Source organism: Anser anser (assembly GCF_964211835.1).
Source record: "Anser anser genome assembly, chromosome: 5".
Taxonomy (NCBI): Eukaryota; Metazoa; Chordata; class Aves; order Anseriformes; family Anatidae; genus Anser; species Anser anser.
Genome location: NC_139725.1, coordinates 16,441,038 through 16,462,932, shown reverse-complemented (window position 1 = coordinate 16,462,932; position 21,895 = coordinate 16,441,038). Strand labels below are relative to the sequence as shown.

The following is a 21,895-nucleotide window of genomic DNA, read 5'->3' as shown; positions in this document are numbered from 1 at the left end:
AATTAATATTCAAGTACTTGCCCTTCAAGCAAGAATTAATCTCTCCCCATAGGCATTTATGTTGTAAGACATGAATTTAGATAGAATAACCTGAATGAGTTTTTTCATAAAATAAAATAAAATAAAATAAAGGAATCTTAAAAATATCTGGTTATAATGTACTGTGGATTGTATGTACACTTTGTTCTTTATTGTATAAATCTATGGAATTACATTCCCATACCTAAGAGTGGATCTGGTCCACAGAACAAGCAGAGAACAAGCAGAGAACAAACCTAAGCTGCAAATGAATTCCAATGTTGCAATGAACATTTTGAAGAATAAAGCTCATCATGTTTCCTATAAAGCTGCCTAGGACAAAAGAACTTAGAAGTAATTGTAGAACTAACTACAGCTATGAAAAATAAACTGAAAAGATAAACAGTTACTGATCTTAAGTCTTTTCAGTGAAAGATAGAAATTGAATCTACAGTAACAGTTAATCACCTCTGAAAACATATGAAATGATACTACTGGACACTAAGACTTAAACTAGAAAAATTATAATCAAAGATTAATTGGCTTGAAACTTGAGAAAATGTACTAGTATAGAAAATGAGTATGGAACAATTAACCTTAAAGATATAGCTAAATAAATTATACCTGCTTCAATCATAAATTTAATTAAATCTAAAGTGATGGGACATGAGCCTACAAGAGGGGAATTGCACTGGAACTACTGCAAAACAATTCTGTGAAATGAAGAGAAAATCTTAGTGATATGGGTAACATAAACAATGGTCAGTTTAAAATTTTCAACAGAATAACACAAAGTGATAGGGACTTACATTAAGACTATATATTGTGACTGTTGTTTAATGTGAAATCAACAGACAAATGTAGAAAGGGAGTGTTGAAAGAAAGCAACCTGTAACCTCAGGCCATCGTTTCCATTCAGAGCTGTTGAAATTGATTTGGACCCAGGGCAGATGGATAGAGACTGCAGAGGATAAGACTTGTGAATCCAAGATAAAAAGAAATGAACTAAAACGGGATAGTTGAATATGAAATGATGGATACACAACTGAATTGTACTAGTTAAACTAAAGATGATAGGAAATTAACTGAAAGATTGAGCTGTAGTCAATCACAATGCCTCAGTGTGAAAGCAGCTATGCAATGAACTCTTAAAGAAAAAGATGCAGTGAAATGATGAGGATCTTTACAGAAGGGTACACTTAAGGCAGTTTAACAGCCACCTCACGAATGTTACTGAACATTACATACAATTTTGCACTGAATGTATAGCCTGGAGAATCAAATAAAGAGAACCAATAAGATCTCTAAAACAAATGAAATGTTCCTTTAAATGTAAAGAAAAAACAAATGAATCAAATATAATCTGAAGTAGCATTCAGTCAGCATTCTTTCTCATTAAAAATAGTGGTTAATCGAAGCTGTAGCAATAGATAAAAACTAACCAAAATTCCAATCCCGTGTAACTCTTTAAAGCCAAACTGGGCTTTACTGAAGACTGAACGCAAGAAGAAGCTGAGTTTAACACCACCCATCTCCAGATATGCTGGATCTCAGTTGCATTACTGCAAATTTACGAGAAACTCCTGAGCAGTAGAATTTGGATAAACATTGGAATTTCTTCAAAGTTTACAGATACCTTACGTCTTGGGAGCTGACTTGAGTGTCAAATAGTGCTTATGTATATAATCTGCAAGCTATCAAGATATCTCCAAAAACAATGCACAAAGCTACATGAATTACGAATGCTGGGAAGCTTTTCTATTAATAGCTTAATAGTGCTTGCTACAAGTGTAGGGAGGATAGAAAATCTTTGCTTGCATTCATCTTGTGGACTGACGTGTAAGGAAAGAAACACCATCAAAGTCTTCCTTTGAAAACTGAGCTAACATGAGACTATATAAAGACTTGAAAGCTGGGCATTTGAGATGAAATTTCAGCTCCATTACAATCATTGGTAGAGTTTGCAGTAGCTTCAGTAGCACTGGATATTTAATGTTTTAAATGCTTCTTAATTTTGTGGTATTGACCAGCAAATAGCAAAGGTACTTGTTTTCAGGGTTCTGTACTTCATATCAAAAAAGAGGTATATAGCTTTGTCTTTGCAACACTCCCCAGGTCCTAAAATCCTTGTCTCGTAAATATCTGCTTGATTTCCAGAGGACTGTAACTAAGAATGAAAGAAATTTATATGGATGTTTTTATGATTCATTTATTAGCTGTTTAACAACACAAGATATTTTCTTGCTATACATTTCAAAATCTCTCTAGATATACTTACATATGAATAGCTTTTTTGGTCACTGTGAGTTAATATGCAAACCCTATACAGTAATCACAACTGCATGCCTAAATGTGTGTTTAATGGATTATCTATTTCATTTTTTTTTTCTGGAATAGTATGGCTGATACATTTATTATGAAATGGAATAATATAGTACAAAACTTTTTATGTAAATGATGTTGCTTATATTTCCTGCATAATAAATAGCGAAGATGCTGGCTGTCATCATGAGACAAATACTTGACTTTCCATCACAGTGTAAGATACAATACTCATTCATTTTTCTGATATCAGAAAATAAAGGAAAGTGCTTCAATATAACACATTTTCTGTGTTGCAGTACCAGTAGCTTTTACATGCTTATTGTTCAGGGATTTTAAGAAGAAACGCAGTGAAAACCATGTTTGATTTGTAGAGATTTCATATATGTGCACACAACATCTACCAAGAAATTGGATGAAATCATGAAAAGAGTTTACAAAGGAGAGCAAAAACAAGCTTTCTCAAAAGCTATTATTTATATACTGCAGAATCTTATGCTATAAACCAGGGCTCAAACTATCACTAGCTATATTGATAATATGCATGAATATGTCATCTCTGATGTAAAGGTATCCCCCAGCAACACAATTATTTCAGTAGGCAAATGGGACAGTATTTACAGTGCTCAGGAGTCAAGAAAACCAACCAACCAAAAAACAAACCAAACCAACCAACCAAACAAAAAACAACAACAAACCCACAATCCAAAACCAGATCAAGAAAACTTTTGCCACAGCTAAAATGTTTGCAACACTTTAGAGAGATTGTAGCTGGCTTCACGAGAATTTTGTTAAACCAACTACAGTCACTTCTGAAAAGGGCACAAACTCTTTATCAACATCCTAATTTAGAAAACTGATTACAGTCAAGACTTTAAAGAATGCAGAGTGTTCAGTCTCAAGTACCTAGTGATGGCGCCCTTGTGCCTTAGGCCTTACACTGATATCTGTAGTCACATTTAGGCTCTTAGCAAGTAAAATCAACTTTCAAAGAGACAAGCCAGCACTGTTGATTCTCATCTACATTAGACAGACGTACATATACTCAAGAGATCAAGAAATTAAATTCTCTTCATTTCAGTTTAAGTGACTGACTAAAAAAAAAAAGTGACTAGATTTGAGCTGTTCAATGTATTAAGGTAATTCACTTGCCCAGGGTCACAGAGCAAATTTGTGTGAGAATTTAATACAGAAGCCAGGCCTTCCAGTTCTTAGCCCTCCAGTCTTAACCACAATCAATACTAAACTGTTTCCCAGGAAGCCTGAAGTTTAATGAACTTTTCCACTCATGGATATAAAATAATTTATTTTTTTTCTTTTGGGTTTCCAGATGAGGCAGAGAACCAGAGATGTAGCATGAATTTAAGAGGTCTGTAATTCACCAAATTATCTCATTTCTTTCTAGATATTTTAAACACTTAAGCTCCTGTTACTGAGCAATATATGCACATTAATACATATACAAGTTTCAAAGGCAGAACACTATGAAAAATAATAGGAAATACTCCATTATCTTAATGGTTAAGTACTGTGTTTATATATTCAACTCTTATCTATCATCTAATGTATTTTCTATAGTCATACATTAGGTAACTAACCTACCACTTTGCATCATATATTTCATTAGTATAACCAAGTTCTAACTTACTTTTTGAGTTTTCCAATCACAAAATTAGAAGTCGGAAAGAAATACAAGAAATAAAAAAAAAAAAAAAAGTGGGAAATGGAAATACCTTTGATTTATTACCACCACAACCTTTGTTTGCTTTTACCATAAAATATAAAGATGGAAGTCATACCATAAAGTCCAGTAGTAAGGGTAGGAACCGTCTGCTTATAAAACCTCTTCTCTTTCTCCATTCTTCATGGCTCAGACAAGAGCTAGAGGTAAACTTAGGTTCCAACCTGAACAAAGAAAGGAAACAAGCCTTAATGAAGTCATACGTGTCTATTTATCCCCCCTTCTTTATGTTTTACCCACTGGTAATTCAGGGCTAAGGAAAAAAAAATGACCTCACAAATTCAGCTCTTTCTTAGAACCACTAACAAATCAGCAAGAGACCAGGAGGAGAAGCACTTTTTATTGTTTCTTGGTACATAAAACAAAAACTAGGCTTTAGATTGAAGGAATATATGTTAGTCAGACCTCTTGACTTCCAGCAATTTATCAAATTTCACAGTGCAATTCCTCTGTATACTACTTTTCTCAGTTTCTTTAGATATAATAACACTAGGGAAACTTCATTTACTGTTTCTTGTGTGGTACTGGCTGAAAGTTATTCAGAGCAGTGATTGTGCAAAGCTGCCCTCAGGGTTTATTAAGTGTTTCCTTTGCACCAGCTGGACAACTTTCCATCTAAAAAAAAAAAAAAAAAAAGGCTCTTTTCATACATTTTACTGTATACTTGAGAGATAGCATAATACTACTGTGCTTCAAGGTGACTAAATCATTTGCAGAAAGTGATAATGATTTCAGGCAAAGCAATAAATTGAACTGCAGTTTCTTCAGTATCCCTCACGATTGTTCTAACCACGCAATTACTTGTTAAGGAGGGATACACCTCCAGAATAAGACAAAAAGGTGATTTTTTTTTCCCTCAGCCTTAGAAAGTTTCTGATCTGTTTTCTTGAAAAGTTTTGGCTTTCATGATTTTTTTTCTTTTTTTTTTTCCTTTTTTTTTTTTTTAAACAAATACTCATCCAAAAAGAAGAAAACAACAGCATCAACACAGAAAGCTAAAAGACTAGAAAAAAAAAAAGTCAGAGTACTTCAATATGAGGCTTTTTCATTGTTACATTTCATGTTGGAACAATTTTATTAAATGATGTGTTCCCAATAATTAATATTCAATATTAAAGCAATTATGTTTATTTCATTCAGTTATTCTGACTGGGCACCTATATATCTGGTCAGAACTGTCTTATTTATCAGGTTCAGTACACAATTTAAGATCTATTCTTGGCAGAGTGTACTTTTCTTTAGTTATTCAGTGTTCAGTCATTAATTCAAGAAGAGATTTCTGTACATTCATCCATCTGTAGTCACAAACCTAATTTCATTTTGATTTCTAAGTTAACACCATATTAAAATAATGCCCTGACCAGAGCATTAATTCCCTTCAAAAATGCATATTTTTTCACATGTACTTTGGATGCTATCAACAAGCATAGGGATTCATCTGAAGTATTAAGTGATGTGCAAATGCTGTCTGCAAAACACACACCAGCAACATTAGCTCAGAAAATGGTGCTCCACATGAGCGTTAGGTACATAGATGTTAATTTTGAAAATATAAATATAACCAGTATAAAACCATTATAAAAAGTTGCAACATAGTCTGCAGACTTTGTAGCTCCCATCTTGGTATTGTACAATAGCAATTAAGAGAAAGACGATAGAGAGGAAATGGAAAGTCAATCAGTCATGCTCAGTGATTAGTAGCCTGAAATGCATCTGGTTTATCTCTATCACATCATATAATGAATAGAGCTAAACAGGATTTTTCTGACAAAACTGTGCTTTTGTCATAAAACACTCATCTGCCAAACTGAAGCATTCTGCAGAAAGAGATTGTTTTTGATGAATTCTGATGAAATGCAGAAAGGCTGCAAATAGCATCCTGCCTGTTTTTCTGCCTGCTCACCTGTGGGGCTGCCTGAGTCTAAGGATATTCTAGAAAAGCAAAAAAAAACAAAAGCAAAAAGCAAGCAAACAAACAAACAAAGCAACCCTTCAGGCACTTATCTTTGGAGACACTCAAATGTTTGCTATATGTCAAGACATGGATTAAAAAAAAAAAAAATCCTCCTGAATATAACACTATGCTACCAAAGTGGAACGTAATAAATGAACAAGAACCAGCTATATCACACATGATTACTACAGTGCTCTATGCAACCAGAACTACAAAGAGAAGAGTATAAAAATAATATTCCTCTGAATTTAGAGCTGTTAGGTGATATGCTAGAAGGAGCATCTTTGTACGTTGTGAAAAGTCCTCTGAGACCTTTATAAATGATAACAAAATTGAGTTTCCTTTTATGTGACCAGACAGTATCAAGTACACATTTCAGAATCTTTCACACATAAAATATTCCACCTCCTCTCACCAGTGGCATTTGTCCAAGTATTCCTGCAGGTTTCTAGGCACACAAAGTTATCTGTATACAGGTGGTCAGGACCTGAATGTTTCAACCAAGGAACATCTGCTCTATACAGTATAAGCCAAACCAAAATTGTAATGAAGTAAAAAATATAGTGGTTTTTGTTGTTGTTGTTGTTTTTATTTTATTTTATTTTTCTGAATTGGTACTATTCGTCATAGGAAATTATAAGTAAAAAGCCTTCATATTATCATTTTAATTATTTATTTCAACTCTGCTTAATGTGTGAGAGCTGACAAGACTGGAGCAAATAGTGACAGCAGATAATTGCTACATAGATATTTCCTTCTAGTAAAATACATGTCTCTAGGCAGTACTCAGAGTATAACGGTCTTCCGATCTATCATATATTTGCTGGGAAATACACTTTACACCTGTCATGCCTCCTGAGTGTAAGTAGGAGGCTGCCTACTGAGGACACCACAGGAGCGTTGTGCATCCAGCTAGCGATGGATGAATGCCCCAGCCATCAGATGGGGGCTTGCATGGCAAATCCCCACGCTCAGGCCTTGCACTCTTCTATCTGCAGTGAGCAGTTTAAAAGGCAACATTGAAACAGGCCCAGCTGCTATATTGAAAAGCTGTGGAAAAGCTCAGTTCTCATTTGATCATTCAGGATCTAAAAATACAGCTCAAAAGACAGAATTTCTTTGTCGGTGTTGCTTCCGCTGACACAGCTTAGAGATGGTCAAAGTTAAAATCACATGAGCAAAAATAGAAATAATCAGAGCCTGTCCCAACTAGCCAGTTCAAGCAAAAAATAGAACTAAATACTCAAAAGATGAAAAAGGCAATCTAGCTTATGCAAACCACTTCCTTTTCAGTGCCAGACTTCCTGCTGCTCTACATTTTATTTACGAATCTAGCTAAAACGTACCAAATGCCAAATTCGCCATTTGCCAAAACATTTTATATAAGCTTCAGTTACCAGAATTTTCCTTTCTAATTTAATTCTGCTTTTCCTACCTATTTCCTGATTTGTTACTATAAAAATACCCTTATTCAAGTCTGTACCCTGACACGTGTATACAGTTATCACCTCATCAGCCTTCACGGCCAGCCTGGCTACAATTTCACCTTTAATTATATTTCTTCATACTTCTGTCAACTTTTATAGTTTGCTTATGAAATAGCTTAACTTTGCCATAGTAATTCTGAATGTGAATGAATGGCCTTAAGGCCACATGAGAGAGAAATGTACAACTCTATGTATGTTTTTTTTTTTTTTTTTTAAAGAAGTATACAAGAGAACCATTATCTTCCTTTCATAAGTCACCTGCAAGTTTAAAGCTAGTTTACACTGATCCTTTTGTCTGCCTTTTTACTACTATTACTGCTTCTCACATTTCTCTTCCTCAGAGAATCTCTCTGTGGGTGATTATTGCTGTTTACGATCCCCAAGGTTTTTCTTTTACCTTTCCTAGAAGAGAGAAGAGGGAGGTAAAGAGGGAGGTAAAAGGGCAAAGAAGCATTCTCTCACTTTCACAGAAAGGGTGAAGACTCACTGCAGAGACCACACCTTCTACTTTGCTGGGGTAAATCTGGGCAGAAGTCACCCAGGAGGGAGGATGAAGTCACCCAGGAGGGAGGATGACTGCTGTCTGTGACAGAATCCTATGGAAGGGCTACAGATTCTCCACAAAGCGACTACATATCATTATCTTGTGTTGTGACAGGCAGTTCGCATTTGCTTGTCTTAATGCTTTATTTCTGAAGTACAAAATGTGATTTCACTCAGCAGGAACCATTCTCTATACTGTTAATTATTTTAGTATTATCCACTCTAGGTAGTCCAAAGAATTCCTAAATATGCACGATAGAAAGTGAGATTAAATGTGCTTTCATAATGAAAAAAAGAGATATTATGTACTTGTGATTAATTCTGTCATAGTTTACTTAACAGTCTCAAAATGGAAAACAATATGCCAGCCACTGCAAGGAGAACTTATCGAGTGATTTTCACTAATAACTGGTGGAATTTCAATGCATCTGTCTGCTAACTGACTTTGCCATACCCTTTGGCCATCCATCGAGGAAGCAGCAGAGTAGATGAAGGGCTGCCTATGATTCGAGTAAGAAAGAAACACAAGCATTCCAGAAAGAGCCAACATTAAATCTCTCAAAGCCCTGTGGCACTTAGGAGTCCATCCTACAGGTAGACATTTAATATTTAACAATCAATTTAACCATTCTTCTAAAAGGCTTTTCTTTATGGGTCCCAAGAGCTACTTGCATAAGGGCTGCCAGATCTGCAGATGAAGTGTTTATAGACTTTGAAATGGGACAGCAACAGGTATGATTTACAATTCTTGTGACTTAGCTACCCCCAGAGTTTTCTCAGATACTTTTCCTCATTTGAATTCACTGAGAGACATTTTTATGGATGACATTTCTGGAAAGATGAGGTAGCTTGTTTTAATTAATACCAAGCTCTTTATTATAATTTAAGTTTTAATTAAATTCTTTTTTTTTTTTTTTTTCATGTCATGATACTACAAAGATATGTATTATGTGATTAAATAAGCATAGGTCTAGATCACAGAAGTCAATTCCTCTCACATACACTGAAGGTATCAGTGGCTGTTCAGCTACAAAAAATACGAATGATCTCTTCTTGTTCTAAAGGCTTTGTATTTGCCCAGAAATCAAAAAGATGGGTATTATAATAGTAACTTTCTAACTGTAAAATTGAACTGGGAGACGAAGTGGGATCCATCTTTCCACTTTATTCTTCCCTAACGAAAGCACCTCTAACTCAATCACAAAATTAAAGATCTTTTATTTTAAATATTTAATCAAGTCTCCCACAGGTCAGTGGGCCCTTCAAAATGCACTTATTCCTTCAATTTTAATTCTCTGCAACTATTGGAAGAAAAGCAAAGACATTAAGGTCATTTATAAGGAATTAAGTAACCTATGTAAAATAGGCTGGCCATCATTTTTCCAGGAGTTACACAGAAGATGGACTAATAATTAGCTGCTGAGGTTCCAGATGATTGACCTCAGCTACTTTTCCCTTCAAAGGCACAGACAAGCACACCTCTCTCTATGCCTAACTATAAAATTACCTACCTATAAAAGTAGGTAGGCTTACTATAGTACCTCCTTTCCTCACCAGGGATTTGTGAGACTTTACATATTAAAACCTGTGGGCCTGGAAACTATAATACTCAACATTTTAGCACTATTTGTATCATCAGATGAGGATGAAGATGAACATCATGTGCAGTTGCAGTGCAAGGTTTTTATATGTTCATCTTTTTTATGTTTAATTTATAAAATGAAAACTAGGGAAGGAGAATTTCACTGCGCTTCTATAATCATCATATTTTATTGCTTTTATCAATTTCACGTTCTTAAGAACACGAAGTTTCTGTTACTGAAAACATGAAACTTTTAAATTTGTATATAGAAAGATATTTAAACTTGATTTTACTGGCTCATTAACAAACTAGAATAAGTATGATCAGTACAACAGTAATTGCATACATAATATCTTTATGTTAAAGAATTGTGTTGTACTAATAAATCTTATTGCAATATTCAGGTTTCTAACATTTCAAGTATTTATATATGTACTCAGAATTAACAAAATTCATGCTATTACCATCAAGTTAATGTTTGGCTTCTTTATCAGAAGAAATCCATACTTCCAATTAAAGAAGCAAGCAAGCTTTCTCCTCTAGTAAGCATTCTGTTTTTTTCTTGCTTTGCTATATCCTAAACAGTCTGTATGGTCTATTATGGTAATCTGCAAACTTCTTTAGGCAAGTAACTTGCCTAAACTTCTAGGCAAGTAAACCTAAACTTGCCTAAACTTCTAGGTAAGTAACTTGCCTAAACTTCTAGGCAAGTAACTCTAGGTTTCACTGGTGAAGCAACCCTGGAAAACTATGCCCTCTTCTTTAAGAATTTCTGAATCATCTGATAATTTGGCATCAGAGGCTTATATTTCAATATACTTCATTCAATATCAATAATCATTATACATATAACATTTTTAAGTCATATGCAATTTGTTTTATTTTGCATGTGCAACCCTCATTACACTTCCTATATAAAAACGTTATGCAACTACAAGATAAAAAGTAGCATTCCTTCCACAAAATCTTTGCAATTTCAGTACAAGAGAAGAAACAATAAGAGATGTCAAGACAAGACTGTTCAACAGAAGAAATGAATCTCAGTGCACTAATGGCCTTACTCTTTTAGATCTTGTAGACATGTTGGCCAAGAAAGGTTTAAAGTTGGATAATTTTCATCATCTGTTAGAAACTGCGAAATGTGATTGACAAGGGAAGCAGTTTTAAATCCTTGGATGACTAGAGGAAACAATTGATATTATAGTAGTGAGTGATGGATAACAAACAGGTTACAGCTGAGAGTCTTGAAGTTTATCTCTAATGTGACAAAATAGAACAATGACCATAAAGGGCAATCTTTGTCAAACTGCAACCAGGGTATGGCTGTGTGATAAGAAAGTTGTACAAATAGAAATTATATAAAACTCAGCAAGGATTTATATATATTGTATATTTGGTATTTCCACAAAAGCCACAGTCAAGACTCAGACTTCTCTTCTCTCCTCAGACTCATTTCACTCATCCACTGAACTGCTTCTGCACTTCAGAGCACCTTCAAAATATTAACGATGTATCACCCAATTTTTCTCTGCTCAATAAAATCATATATTTGATATGGACTAAGGAAGAGATGTTCAACAAAATAAGGATGTCATGATATGAACACCCCTGTGAGGTTTGTATGAGTTACATTTGGCTTACGTATTTCCTATTCATTCTACCATGATTATATTTAGCTAAATAGATATTTTGTACAAATACAGTTCTATCGCAAGGAAATGACTGTCTGCCCCAGCCAGCTTTGAGACAAATCTATTTTTCATATTAATGACACCACATAACGAAATTTTTGAACTTGCTGCCATAGCAACTATCACAATTGTAACTGTTTACCTCACTCTATTTGTGTCAGTCATATCAAAATATATTTTGCATTTTTCTTTCACTCATGTATCTCAGTGCAGTGCATGATGGCAGTCTGATTTCCAAAAAGCTGTAATCCTATTTATTAAACCTTCCATGATTTTGTCCTTTTTTGAAAGACAGTTCCCCTACCAACATTACTTCAAGAATACTATATTGCATATAAATATTAAAGCTAAAATTAATCAAAATCAGATTTTTCTGAAAATAGCATTAAGTGTGCTGGATTATTTAATTTCCTAATGCAAGACACCATGAGCTCATGCATAGATTTTAAAAAGTTATCAGTGACTTTTTGGTAACACAGATATGCTGTCCAGCTTTTGACTACACAATGCACACCATTAGTTATATAACACCTGTGCTATCTCAAAATGAGTGCCTCCGACTTAAGTAGCTAAACAAACTACTTCAAGAAATTTATATTTTTAGGTTGGTTTAGAGTACTCATTAAAAAAATAAAATGTTGTGCGAATGCCTTACCCTTATAGAATCAGTAAAAAGAATGACCATTACATATTCTTTTCTTTTTTTCTTTTTTTCATGTTTTAACTCAAAGCTGAATTTAAATAACAAATAAGATGTTGTTTATAGAAAAAAACAATATGTCATTCAGATAATACAGATTTCTTTTTCAGTGTGACTGACATCAAAGTTAAGTCATTCCCACAGTATGTACTCGACCTTTGGAGACTGTTAAATCTGACCACCATATTTCTTAAAGTTTACCAGGAACACATCATTCGGATCCTGAAGATGAAATTCCTGTTACAATCTCCATTATGCACCTTCACTAGGAATACAGGAGAGTTTTCCTTAGAACCTTTCTTTCTGTTTTGTGAAAGTTCAAACTGGTGGTAGGGAAAGTATTTCACATTTAACAAAGGCACTATTTTGTGAAACTTTGTTTTGACAGAAAATTTCAAGCCAGTTTGATTTCAAATATAGAAAACATGCTTTCCCTTGAATGACACAGCAACAATACAGTAAGAGCTTATGTGCACTTTGGTTGTCTTCAGCTTTCCTAAATTGTTTTCAACATGTACAATGCCTTGCCTTTTTACAGTTGTACTCCTAAGTCCATTTGAGTTAATGGCACAATTGTATCACATGTCACCAAAGTGTTTTAAAAGTGCATATATTTAGGGTCAAAAAATGACCACAAGTTAAAAATACAATAGTAAAAGAAAACTGAGCTAAATCTGTTAGAATTACTGAGGATTTTGTACCATCATTAGTAATTTTGCAACATACTGTCAAGCAAGCACACATATTACAAAGTTTTCTTGAAACTTCCTAGATGAGGTTATTCATCTGTGTGAGTATAAAAGTAGTCTAGAGGACAAGATTTTCAGAGGTATTTTGCAACTATTTCAGTCCAAACACTTCAATATTGTAGGTCAAGTTCTTGAAACAGAGGTAGAATTCAAATAAAGATAGTAACCTTCTTGTTATTTCCCAGCTTCTACTCAACACTGTTTAAATCACAACTGGCGGTAACAAATTCCCTAAATGGAATATCATTCTAGATAGGGAAACATCATTGGAACTGTAATCATTTCTTACTGTGGCTACTGTGTGAAACAGCTGAGACTTCTTGAACATAATTTTAGTTTAACCTTGATTTCCTCTTTGCCCAAAGTGCTTAAAAGAATTACTTGATATTCAGTAACTTGTTCTAGCCACCTCTGCAAAGCAGAATTTTTAGAGGTACCTCTTCAAACCATCTCAAAGATAGAGTTCTCTTTAAAAAAAAAAAAAATCAGTAAGGCTTTAAATTGTAAATTCTCCACTGCTAACAAACAAACATGAAAGTTAGTTCTTAGTAGTGGAGAGCTGTAAGACTGCTGGTTTTGACACTCTGTGCTCTTGAAATTAAGACCCATATGAGAGGGTGAGATATTAGCAGGTGACAACACTGCTGTTGGCAGTGAGTATCAGGAGTATCAGTGAGTATCAGGAGTACCTGATCCAACCTGATGATTATAAAACAGTTGTGGATCCTCACATTGTTTTCCTTTTCTGTTTTTTTAGATTTATGACTCAACACTTTTGCAGACAACTCATTACCCACACATCACGTTCTGTCACAGCAGATATCCCATTTCTGTTTCCCATTGAATATATTCATAATAATATTCCCACTTCTGTGGAATACAAATGTTTCATTACTGAAATGCAATAATTAAATCATTTTAGTTGTGAACCAACATCTATTGCTACAAACTTTCTCAGATGCTGGTGTATCCTATTTCAGCCTGTTGGACTGGAGCTAATAAGAGCTAGTTCTTATACAACTATCTTATGTCCCTTCATAACAGCCACATACTTGGTGGTAATTCTCAGAAGTTCAGGTATATATTACCAAGCAAAGAAACAGATGCATCAATACAAAGGTCACCTCATCAGGGTAGGGAAGCAGGGAAGTTTTCTCATAAGTGTAGCAAAAAATCGTTATTGTAGGTTAGAATTGCAGATTTGTTCCAGTCAACTCTGCTTCCTCGGGGAAATGTGAGCCTTTTGTGTCCACTCAAAGGAAGATCATCCTGAGGATAAAAAGCCCACCACGGCTGGTACACTGGATTAACTCTTTTCTTAGTGTAACAGCTGCTGTCCCAGCCTATCTTTGAATATGAAACCTCCAAAGTTAAAGCTAGAAACCTGGCTCTTCAGATAAAAGTAATAAATTCTCAGCCTTGTAGATTAAGCAAAAAAGGGAAGATATGATAAATTTCCCCTAGTAGATACATATATTTGCAGGTTCTGAAATTGTAAGGTAGATTAAAGCAATTGCCCAACCCACTGAAAAGGAGTATTACACTTGATATCTACATGCAGTAATATACTAAACATTTTAAATACTCTTCAGTTCATATTTAACAATTACAAAAAGGCTTCTATTTGTTAGCCTATATTGAACAGTGACAGCAATGCGCCTTCAGGTTGTTGTAACAAGTCAGTGATCAAATGGTTTTATAAGTAGATTAAAACAAGGAAAAAAAAAAAAGGAAAAAGCAGTCCCTCTCAACAATATATTTTTTTTTTTTTTTTTTTTTAAAGACTGGACTTCCTACTTGCAGAGCAAACCAGGACAGTGATTTGTACATACTTAGATTGCTCTTAGAATATACACTCGTCTAACACAACTATAATTATAAGAATTTTGAGAACAAGCTGAAAGATTTGCATATATTTATAGATTCTCCAGTGGTTACTTTGTGATATGTTTTTCACGCAACATAATTGCACATGTCATCCAGTTTAAGTTTTGATTTTTTTAAACAGAAGCTTTTTAATTTTATCTTTAGCTGTTCTAAATAGTTTCAGAAAGCTGGAAAAAGTATACAAGGAATGTGGAAAAAAAAAAGGAGAAATAAATTTTAATATTTTTTCCAGATTAAATCTACAAACCAGTTTTATATAATCAGTGCCATGTAAGGCAAGTTTGAGTGAAACATGTTTATTCATTAAGTTTAGTAAAGTCTTTTAAAGCATGCTAACTCTTCTACAGAAATGGCTTTTCTATGATGGTCAATGAAATGATAACTGAATGCTACAGCACCCATTTGCTTTGTTTAACTACCACTACTGATCTTGTTTATAGCATTATAAAAGGTTTATTATTATTATTTATTTATTTATTTAGAGTAAATGTAATTGTTTTGTGGCAGAGTGAAAGCACGTCAAATTTACAGAGCTAAAAAGCAACTCAAAAGGCAGGTGACAATCTACGAACAAAAACAGTAGGTGAATCACTTCAGAAGATCTAACTGATCCAGTGTCACTTCCAGACTTTTCTGAAAGTTACTTAGATCACAAGTCACATTCTTGTTCTCCAATCACCAAAAAAAAAAAAAAAAAAAAGAAAAAAGAAATATCAGTGATTCAATATGACTGGAAGTGATTGAGAATTTTTACAAAGAAAAATAACAAAAATTTGAATGATGTGTCAAAAGATCATCACTCAAGCAGACTCCTGATAAATCAAAAACATATAAGAAGATTGTGTATCTTTTCTTTTTAAAGAAAGATAAGTCTCTAGAAATGACAGGTTTTCAAATTACTGTTCAAGTAATACAGTGTCTACATTTGTTAATTAGTGTTACATAGAAGAAGCAGATCTGTAGAACGAAACAGTTTATGCTAAAGATTCAGCATCTACATTCTGAGTATTTGTAGAGTTTTTCCTGAATTCTCATTATTATGTACTGCATCTTTTAACTAAGTTCCACCTGAATACTCCAGGAAAGCTCTGCTGAGAACCAAAGCACAAGTAGGGACTGTAGTCAAAAGTGCATTCCTGATCCAACCTATAGCAAAACCACAGAAAGTATAATTCACGATACTATGTCATTATCACCAATTGCCATCTTTTCTATAGCAAAAAGAAGACAAAGATAAGTGTAGAAAACTGTAATAATGTTAAAGCATTGGAATATTCTAAAATCATACATACCAAGGCATGTAACCTGTTTTTTATTTTATTTGGGTTTTGATCAGAAATAATGTTTTCTTAACTGAGAATAATATCTGTCCTAGACTTAAGAGATGAGAATGCATCCATCTTTGAAGTCTCTTTGAACACATCAGTAAAACACTGAGCCATGCAGCAATAAACAAAAGCAAACTTTGGAAGAAATCACCTGAGTCTACGTGGGCAGTTTTTGAGTGTCCAGAAATTTATTAATAGGAATATTTTTACCAAGGGAGAGTTGGAATCAGCAAATACAAAGAAACTGCCATCTAATTTGAATGGCTTTTAACTGTACTTCTAATTTGAATGGCTTTGCAAATGAGAAGTGACACTACAAGAAACAAATGGACTGCATGTGGCCTCCTAAATCTGCAAATATTCAGGGGTGGTTCTAAACAGTATGCTCTATTTGATCATACCACATATCAATCATTTGATCAATGAACAATAGAGTGGTTGACAAGTAAAAATACTTTGTAGTGCATATGAATCTTTCTGCTTTGAGCTGAATGATTAATGGAGATAAAACCTCAATGTTGCTCCTTAGTTATGTAGTAAACCAATAACTACATTGAATATGTTTTCTCAAGTCTATCATTTATCTCAGTGATACATCTACTACCTTTTTATTTTTTTATTTATTTATTTTTTCACACAAGTACAAAGCTTTTCTACACTAAAGAACGCCTACTTAATCAGAGCAGCCATTAAACATTTGCTCTATTCATGTTTCCACTAGCATGTAAAATACTACCTAAGGTCAGCTGTTCTAAAATTACTGTTTCAATGGAAACAATAGTGAAGAACTAATTTTCACGATCCAGTTTAGAAAGTATTCACGTAAGATCAAGAAAGCATCCAACTATTATCCAAAGACATTGAGCCTAGCACTTAACGTTCAACACACTTGCTGTTTGAAAGAACTTTTTATTCATTCTTACAACATCACTTAAGGGTTCAGTAAGTATTTTGTTTTTCCTCAAAACATTTTTATTTAGAATTTTTTATATTAAAATTAGAAGTTATTTTAGAAAAGTTCAAAAGATTTTGGGGCCCCAGCACAAGAAAGATGTGGGTGGACCTGTTAAAGTGAGTCCAGAGGAGTGCTACAAAGATGATCAGAGGGCTGGAGCACCTCTCCTATGAAGAAAGGCTGAGAAAGCTGGGGATGTTCAGCCTGGAGAGGAGAAGGCTCCAGGGAGACCTCACTGGTGCCTTTCAATACTTAAAGGGGTCCTATAAAAAGAACAGAGAGGGACTCTTTACTTGGGTAGATAATGATAGGATGAGGGGAAATGGTCTTAAACTAAAAGAGGAGAGATTTAGATTAGATGTTAAGAGGAAATTCTTCACTGCAAGGGTAGTGAGGCTCTGGAACAGGTTGCCAAGAGAAGTTGTGGATGCCCCATCTCTGGAGGCCAGGCTGAATGGGTCCTAAGCCAACTTGGTCTAGTGGGTGGCATCGCTGCTTATGGCAGGGGTTTGGAGTTAGATGGTCCTTTCCAACCCAAGCCATTCTGTGAATCTATGATCTATGATTCTACGAAAAATAGAGCATCCAATCTGATCTTTTTCTTTATTACTTTCTAGTTTGCTGTATATTTCAGAGAGCTCAAACAGATCTCAAACAAATAAAACTTTTATTTTGCAGAATTGCCAAAGAACTGAAAGTTATTCACAGAAATCTCAGAATCACGAGTTCACACTTGCACATTTTTACACACCCAATAATGTTGACATTATTACTTCTGCAAGGATAAGGATGGAAAAAATAGAATTTCATGTATACAGAACTTTGGAATATGTAGTAAATAAGCTTACAAGAGTAAATGATGGCCATCAGCAGTTCATATGCCCTTAGGAGTTGATGCAATCTCTGCAAAGCTTATCTAAATCGACAGATCTTTTGTGATGTTTCTTGGAAACGAAGGCATATCTGCTCTGTTCTCCTACCCTACAACACTGCATGCTCTGCATTTGTAGACACGTTTGATAAAATGTTTCCTGGACAACAGATGTCTTTCATATTTTCGGACTGCCTTATGCTTTTATTAGGCACTTTGAATCTATTGTTGTGAATCATTTTAAGCATATCTGTACTGTATTGATACTTAGAAGGAAGGTCTTTTTTAAGAACTTAGTCCTCAGCACAGCTAAACTTCTGTTGAGATCTCTATGTGCACAGCTGCATAAGAAATCAGTATGCCCAGGAATTTGGAGCAAACCTCTGTAAAGCATTATTAATGTAAGCAATCATTTGAATACAAATACCAAAAAATGCACCAAATGATAAATGTATTAATTTAGAAATGCTCATTGTTTCTGCATAAGATGAATTGTTCCTCTCTTCATGACTCTAATAAATTAGATTTACTAATATTTTTAGTTTAGGAAATGTTCTTTCCTTTTTTCACAGTAGGTCTTCTCAGTGCATATGACTTAGCTATAGCAGTGCACAAATTTGTTCTTTCTAGGCTTGCTTATTATAACTCTCCTGGAACTGCTGATCCTGGAAAACTTCCATTGATACTGTGGAACAAAAGCACTAAGATACAAGCATACAACAAAATATATATATATTTTTACATGAACAAATTGAAATCTGATTGTGATGAAGTGGTATAATATTCCATTTTGCTGGTTTACTCCAGTGCCAGTGAGAACCAAACGAGGTCTAAAAATACATATAAAAAGGCTGCATCATAGGTGGCAATTCTCTCCACAGCTTTGACAACATTGCAAGAACATCTTGATAAAGTTGTGGTGGGTAAACTGTGGAAGTGATCAAAATAATGGCAAAAGCCAGAGTCAGAAGTTTGGGAGCATGTTCCAGATTTCTCTTAACGAAAAGAAAGCAAAAGTTCTGAACAAACTTAAGAGTGATATGCTCTGAAAAAGTTGAACTGTTAGAGGGCGGGCATGAATGCAAGTGGTTGCAACATAAAAGGGAGGTTGAAATGGCTCTCACACATGGTCTTAAAAGATTTCAGGTTGTTGTTTATGTACTACTTATTTCTATCCAGATAACCACGTGGTTGTGCCAGGATGTTAAAGATTTTCTCAGCTGTACACATTTGTCTGAGCATGGTGATTCAAGTAACAATTTTTAAATGCTGTTTTAATACAATTACAAGATACAATTATTCAGCCTGAGCCTGAAAAGGAACACAAGAAATTACAATTACCAAATGAGTTGGCAGTATTAGCAACAGGTAGGGTTTTTTGGTGGCAATTAGTGATACCCCCTCTCCCTCCCTCCCTTTCCTTCCTTCTTCTAGTGTTCTAATGATCTATATGGTAGCAAAAGTTCCTGATATAATTGGCCAGCTTCTGGAAGGGATCTAACAGCATCGTCACCACACAAGATCAGTTCTGTGACACATTTGTAATACTATTTTTCAAAACACAGACAAAAGTCAATCTGCTCTGTAGCAACCTATAAAGGGATTGAAAAGTAGTAAAATTTCATCACTGATTTAGCAGTAACCCCTCTCCTCCTCCCAGTTAGTGAAAAGGATAGTCTAGTTAGGGTGACTGTTTTTGTTCATGGTGTTAAAATAGAACTTCATATTGGAAGGTCTTTAATAATCCTGTAGACTAAGTAACCTTTTCTGTCTTCCTATGCCTCCAGTACAACCACAGTTTCATGTTGTAGCAGGAAAAGAGAGCACACTGAAGAAGTGTGAGCAGCAGCAAAACAAATGAATCTCTCAAAGGGAATATGTGAAAGTACAAATGGACAGGTCTGAAATCTGAGAAATTTTTTTATTTATCTTGCACTTATGGAGATCTGAGCATAGCTCCTTTGAAGTAAGATTTACTCTTGGGCAATAAATTGAGCTTTATGTTAAATTTGTTTTGATACTTACAGCATTTTCACTATCATAATATTAGAGTACAAACTGTGTTGGTTTACTACATTATGTGCTGTTTATTAACAATACTCTTGGTACACGTTGCAGCATAGACTCATTTTTAAACAGTCTCGCTCTGTTCATAAGTTTATAAATATCTTTTTTCCCCTTGTATAATGTTTAGTTTTAGACTATAAACTCATGTAGAATATGTTCCTTCTCATAAAACCTAGCAAAAAACATTGCTACTACATATTCAGCATATCCCTCCTCTCCAAATCCAAACTCTTTCCAGCTCTTTGTGTCATTACAAAGGACACTAAGTCTTTTTGATATGTCTGGTAATCACACAGTAGTGGCAGGAACGGTCAAGAAGTGCAATGAAAATAACAATTCCTTTGCCCCTGATTTACTTTTATATCCATTTCACAATGGGTAAGGTGAGCTAGGTTTTAAGTGGCAGTGCCTAGTTTCATTTTTTTATAAAATACAGTTTGATTTAATTCTAGAATAGAATATTCACAAGCACATTGATAGCAAACTATGCTATTCCATCAGCACCACAGTATTTGCTTCCTTCTAAAAAGAACAAAAATCCCTGAATAAGGCACTAGCCTTTGATTCCCCAGGCAAGCTATAAAATGACCCTCTCTCTGTGTGTCTCAAAAAATTTGAAAACGCAATAAGTATTAACAAGCAGCCTGAACAGAACTCCAATATTGACTAATTCTCTCAAACACAGACTGAAACTTTACAACAGTTAAAGTCCAAAGAAGAATGAATAGAGAAATCATGGCTAGGCAACAGCAAATTACATTTGCAGATATTTTGTTCTGTAGACACAATGTAGACACAATACACTGCTAAAGCTATTAGTTCCAAGAAACCCTGACATTTCTTCCTAGCATACTTCCCAATTTTTAAATTAACATATTTGGCCTCTACAAAATTCCCCTGCAGTTCAATGCATTAATACTCTTTCCTCGATGTGATATACTGCACTTAACAGCACACAGTTGTTTTATCTCTGTGACCAATTTAGGCATCAATGTTTACGTATTAACCTATCTATAAACCAGTAGGATTATAATAAGGGTTGAATAAAGTGAATCATTAAGGGTTGAATTCAAAGTTTAAGCCCCTACTGAACCAATGAAAATACATTTATCATTTAACAAATTCATCAGACTATTTGAGATATACACAGATTTTGACAACAGCTAGAAGTAGCGAATACAGTCCTTTCTACAAGTGCTCAAAAATACATCTTACACATCCTCCTGCACCTGCTGCAACAAGGAGCAGCAGAAACAAGCACTGAAGAACCAGCTATGCCAGTCTGACACAAAGGCGTTCCCCCAGATCTCTTCCATTCACAGTACCATCCCTGGTACTGGTAGAATACTACAGTCTGGAAAGAAACAGGGATCAAGCTGTAGTCCAGTCATTAAAATTTCTATATTATAAAACACTTATAAACCATATTTAACCTAAGCACAACACTTGCTTAATGCAAATTTCCATAAACCAGACATTTATTTTTATGTCTTCATATTAAAACAGAAACACAGAAAGCTGAATAAAATTTCAGATTCAAATAGGAGATTTACTAGAATGTTTTCCTCTGAGACATAAGCCTAAAATGCATTAACTGCTTTTTTCCTCCTCATATATTTTAGTTGACGTGCTGGAAATTTATATCTTTGTTGAAAAAGGAAAGCTAAGAGAGACCTGGAGAAAAAAAATAAAATAAATAAATAAATAAAAACAACAGAAAGAACAGAACAGCTACTGAATGGATCCAAAAGCATTTTTTAAAAGTCCTGAGAAAGCAAGCAAACCCAGGAAACGTATCAGATAGAAGAGTGCATTGTAATAGCCTAGAAAGGATCCAATATTGCTTCATTTGCTGTTATGTGTTGGTGTTTTTTCTCATTGTACTGAGCTTTAAGATTGTACCTCGTGTTAAGCCCACTCTGTTGGTATTCTTGGCAGAAGCTAACATAAAGCAGGTGGCAAAAGCATCTTCAGAATTGCAGTGACATTTGCTAAGCACT

At 34.5% G+C, this 21,895-nt stretch overlaps 2 protein-coding genes across 2 annotated transcripts in view; one reads left to right on the top strand and one right to left on the bottom strand.

The window, feature by feature from the left end:
* LOC310900530 (uncharacterized protein) overlaps positions 1-21,895 on the top strand; it is a gene marked incomplete at its 5' end in the record, with an annotated part of 545,595 nt that overhangs the window by 113,243 nt on the left and 410,457 nt on the right. The window lies entirely within an intron of this gene.
* The window catches only part of LOC310899750 (uncharacterized protein), a 566,537-nt gene that overhangs the window by 401,932 nt on the left and 142,710 nt on the right, over positions 1-21,895 (bottom strand). The window contains exon 9 of the mRNA XM_083836630.1: positions 4,140-4,245. The gene's annotated coding sequence lies outside the window, so the exon portion shown is untranslated. The remainder of the gene's footprint in view (positions 1-4,139; positions 4,246-21,895) is intronic.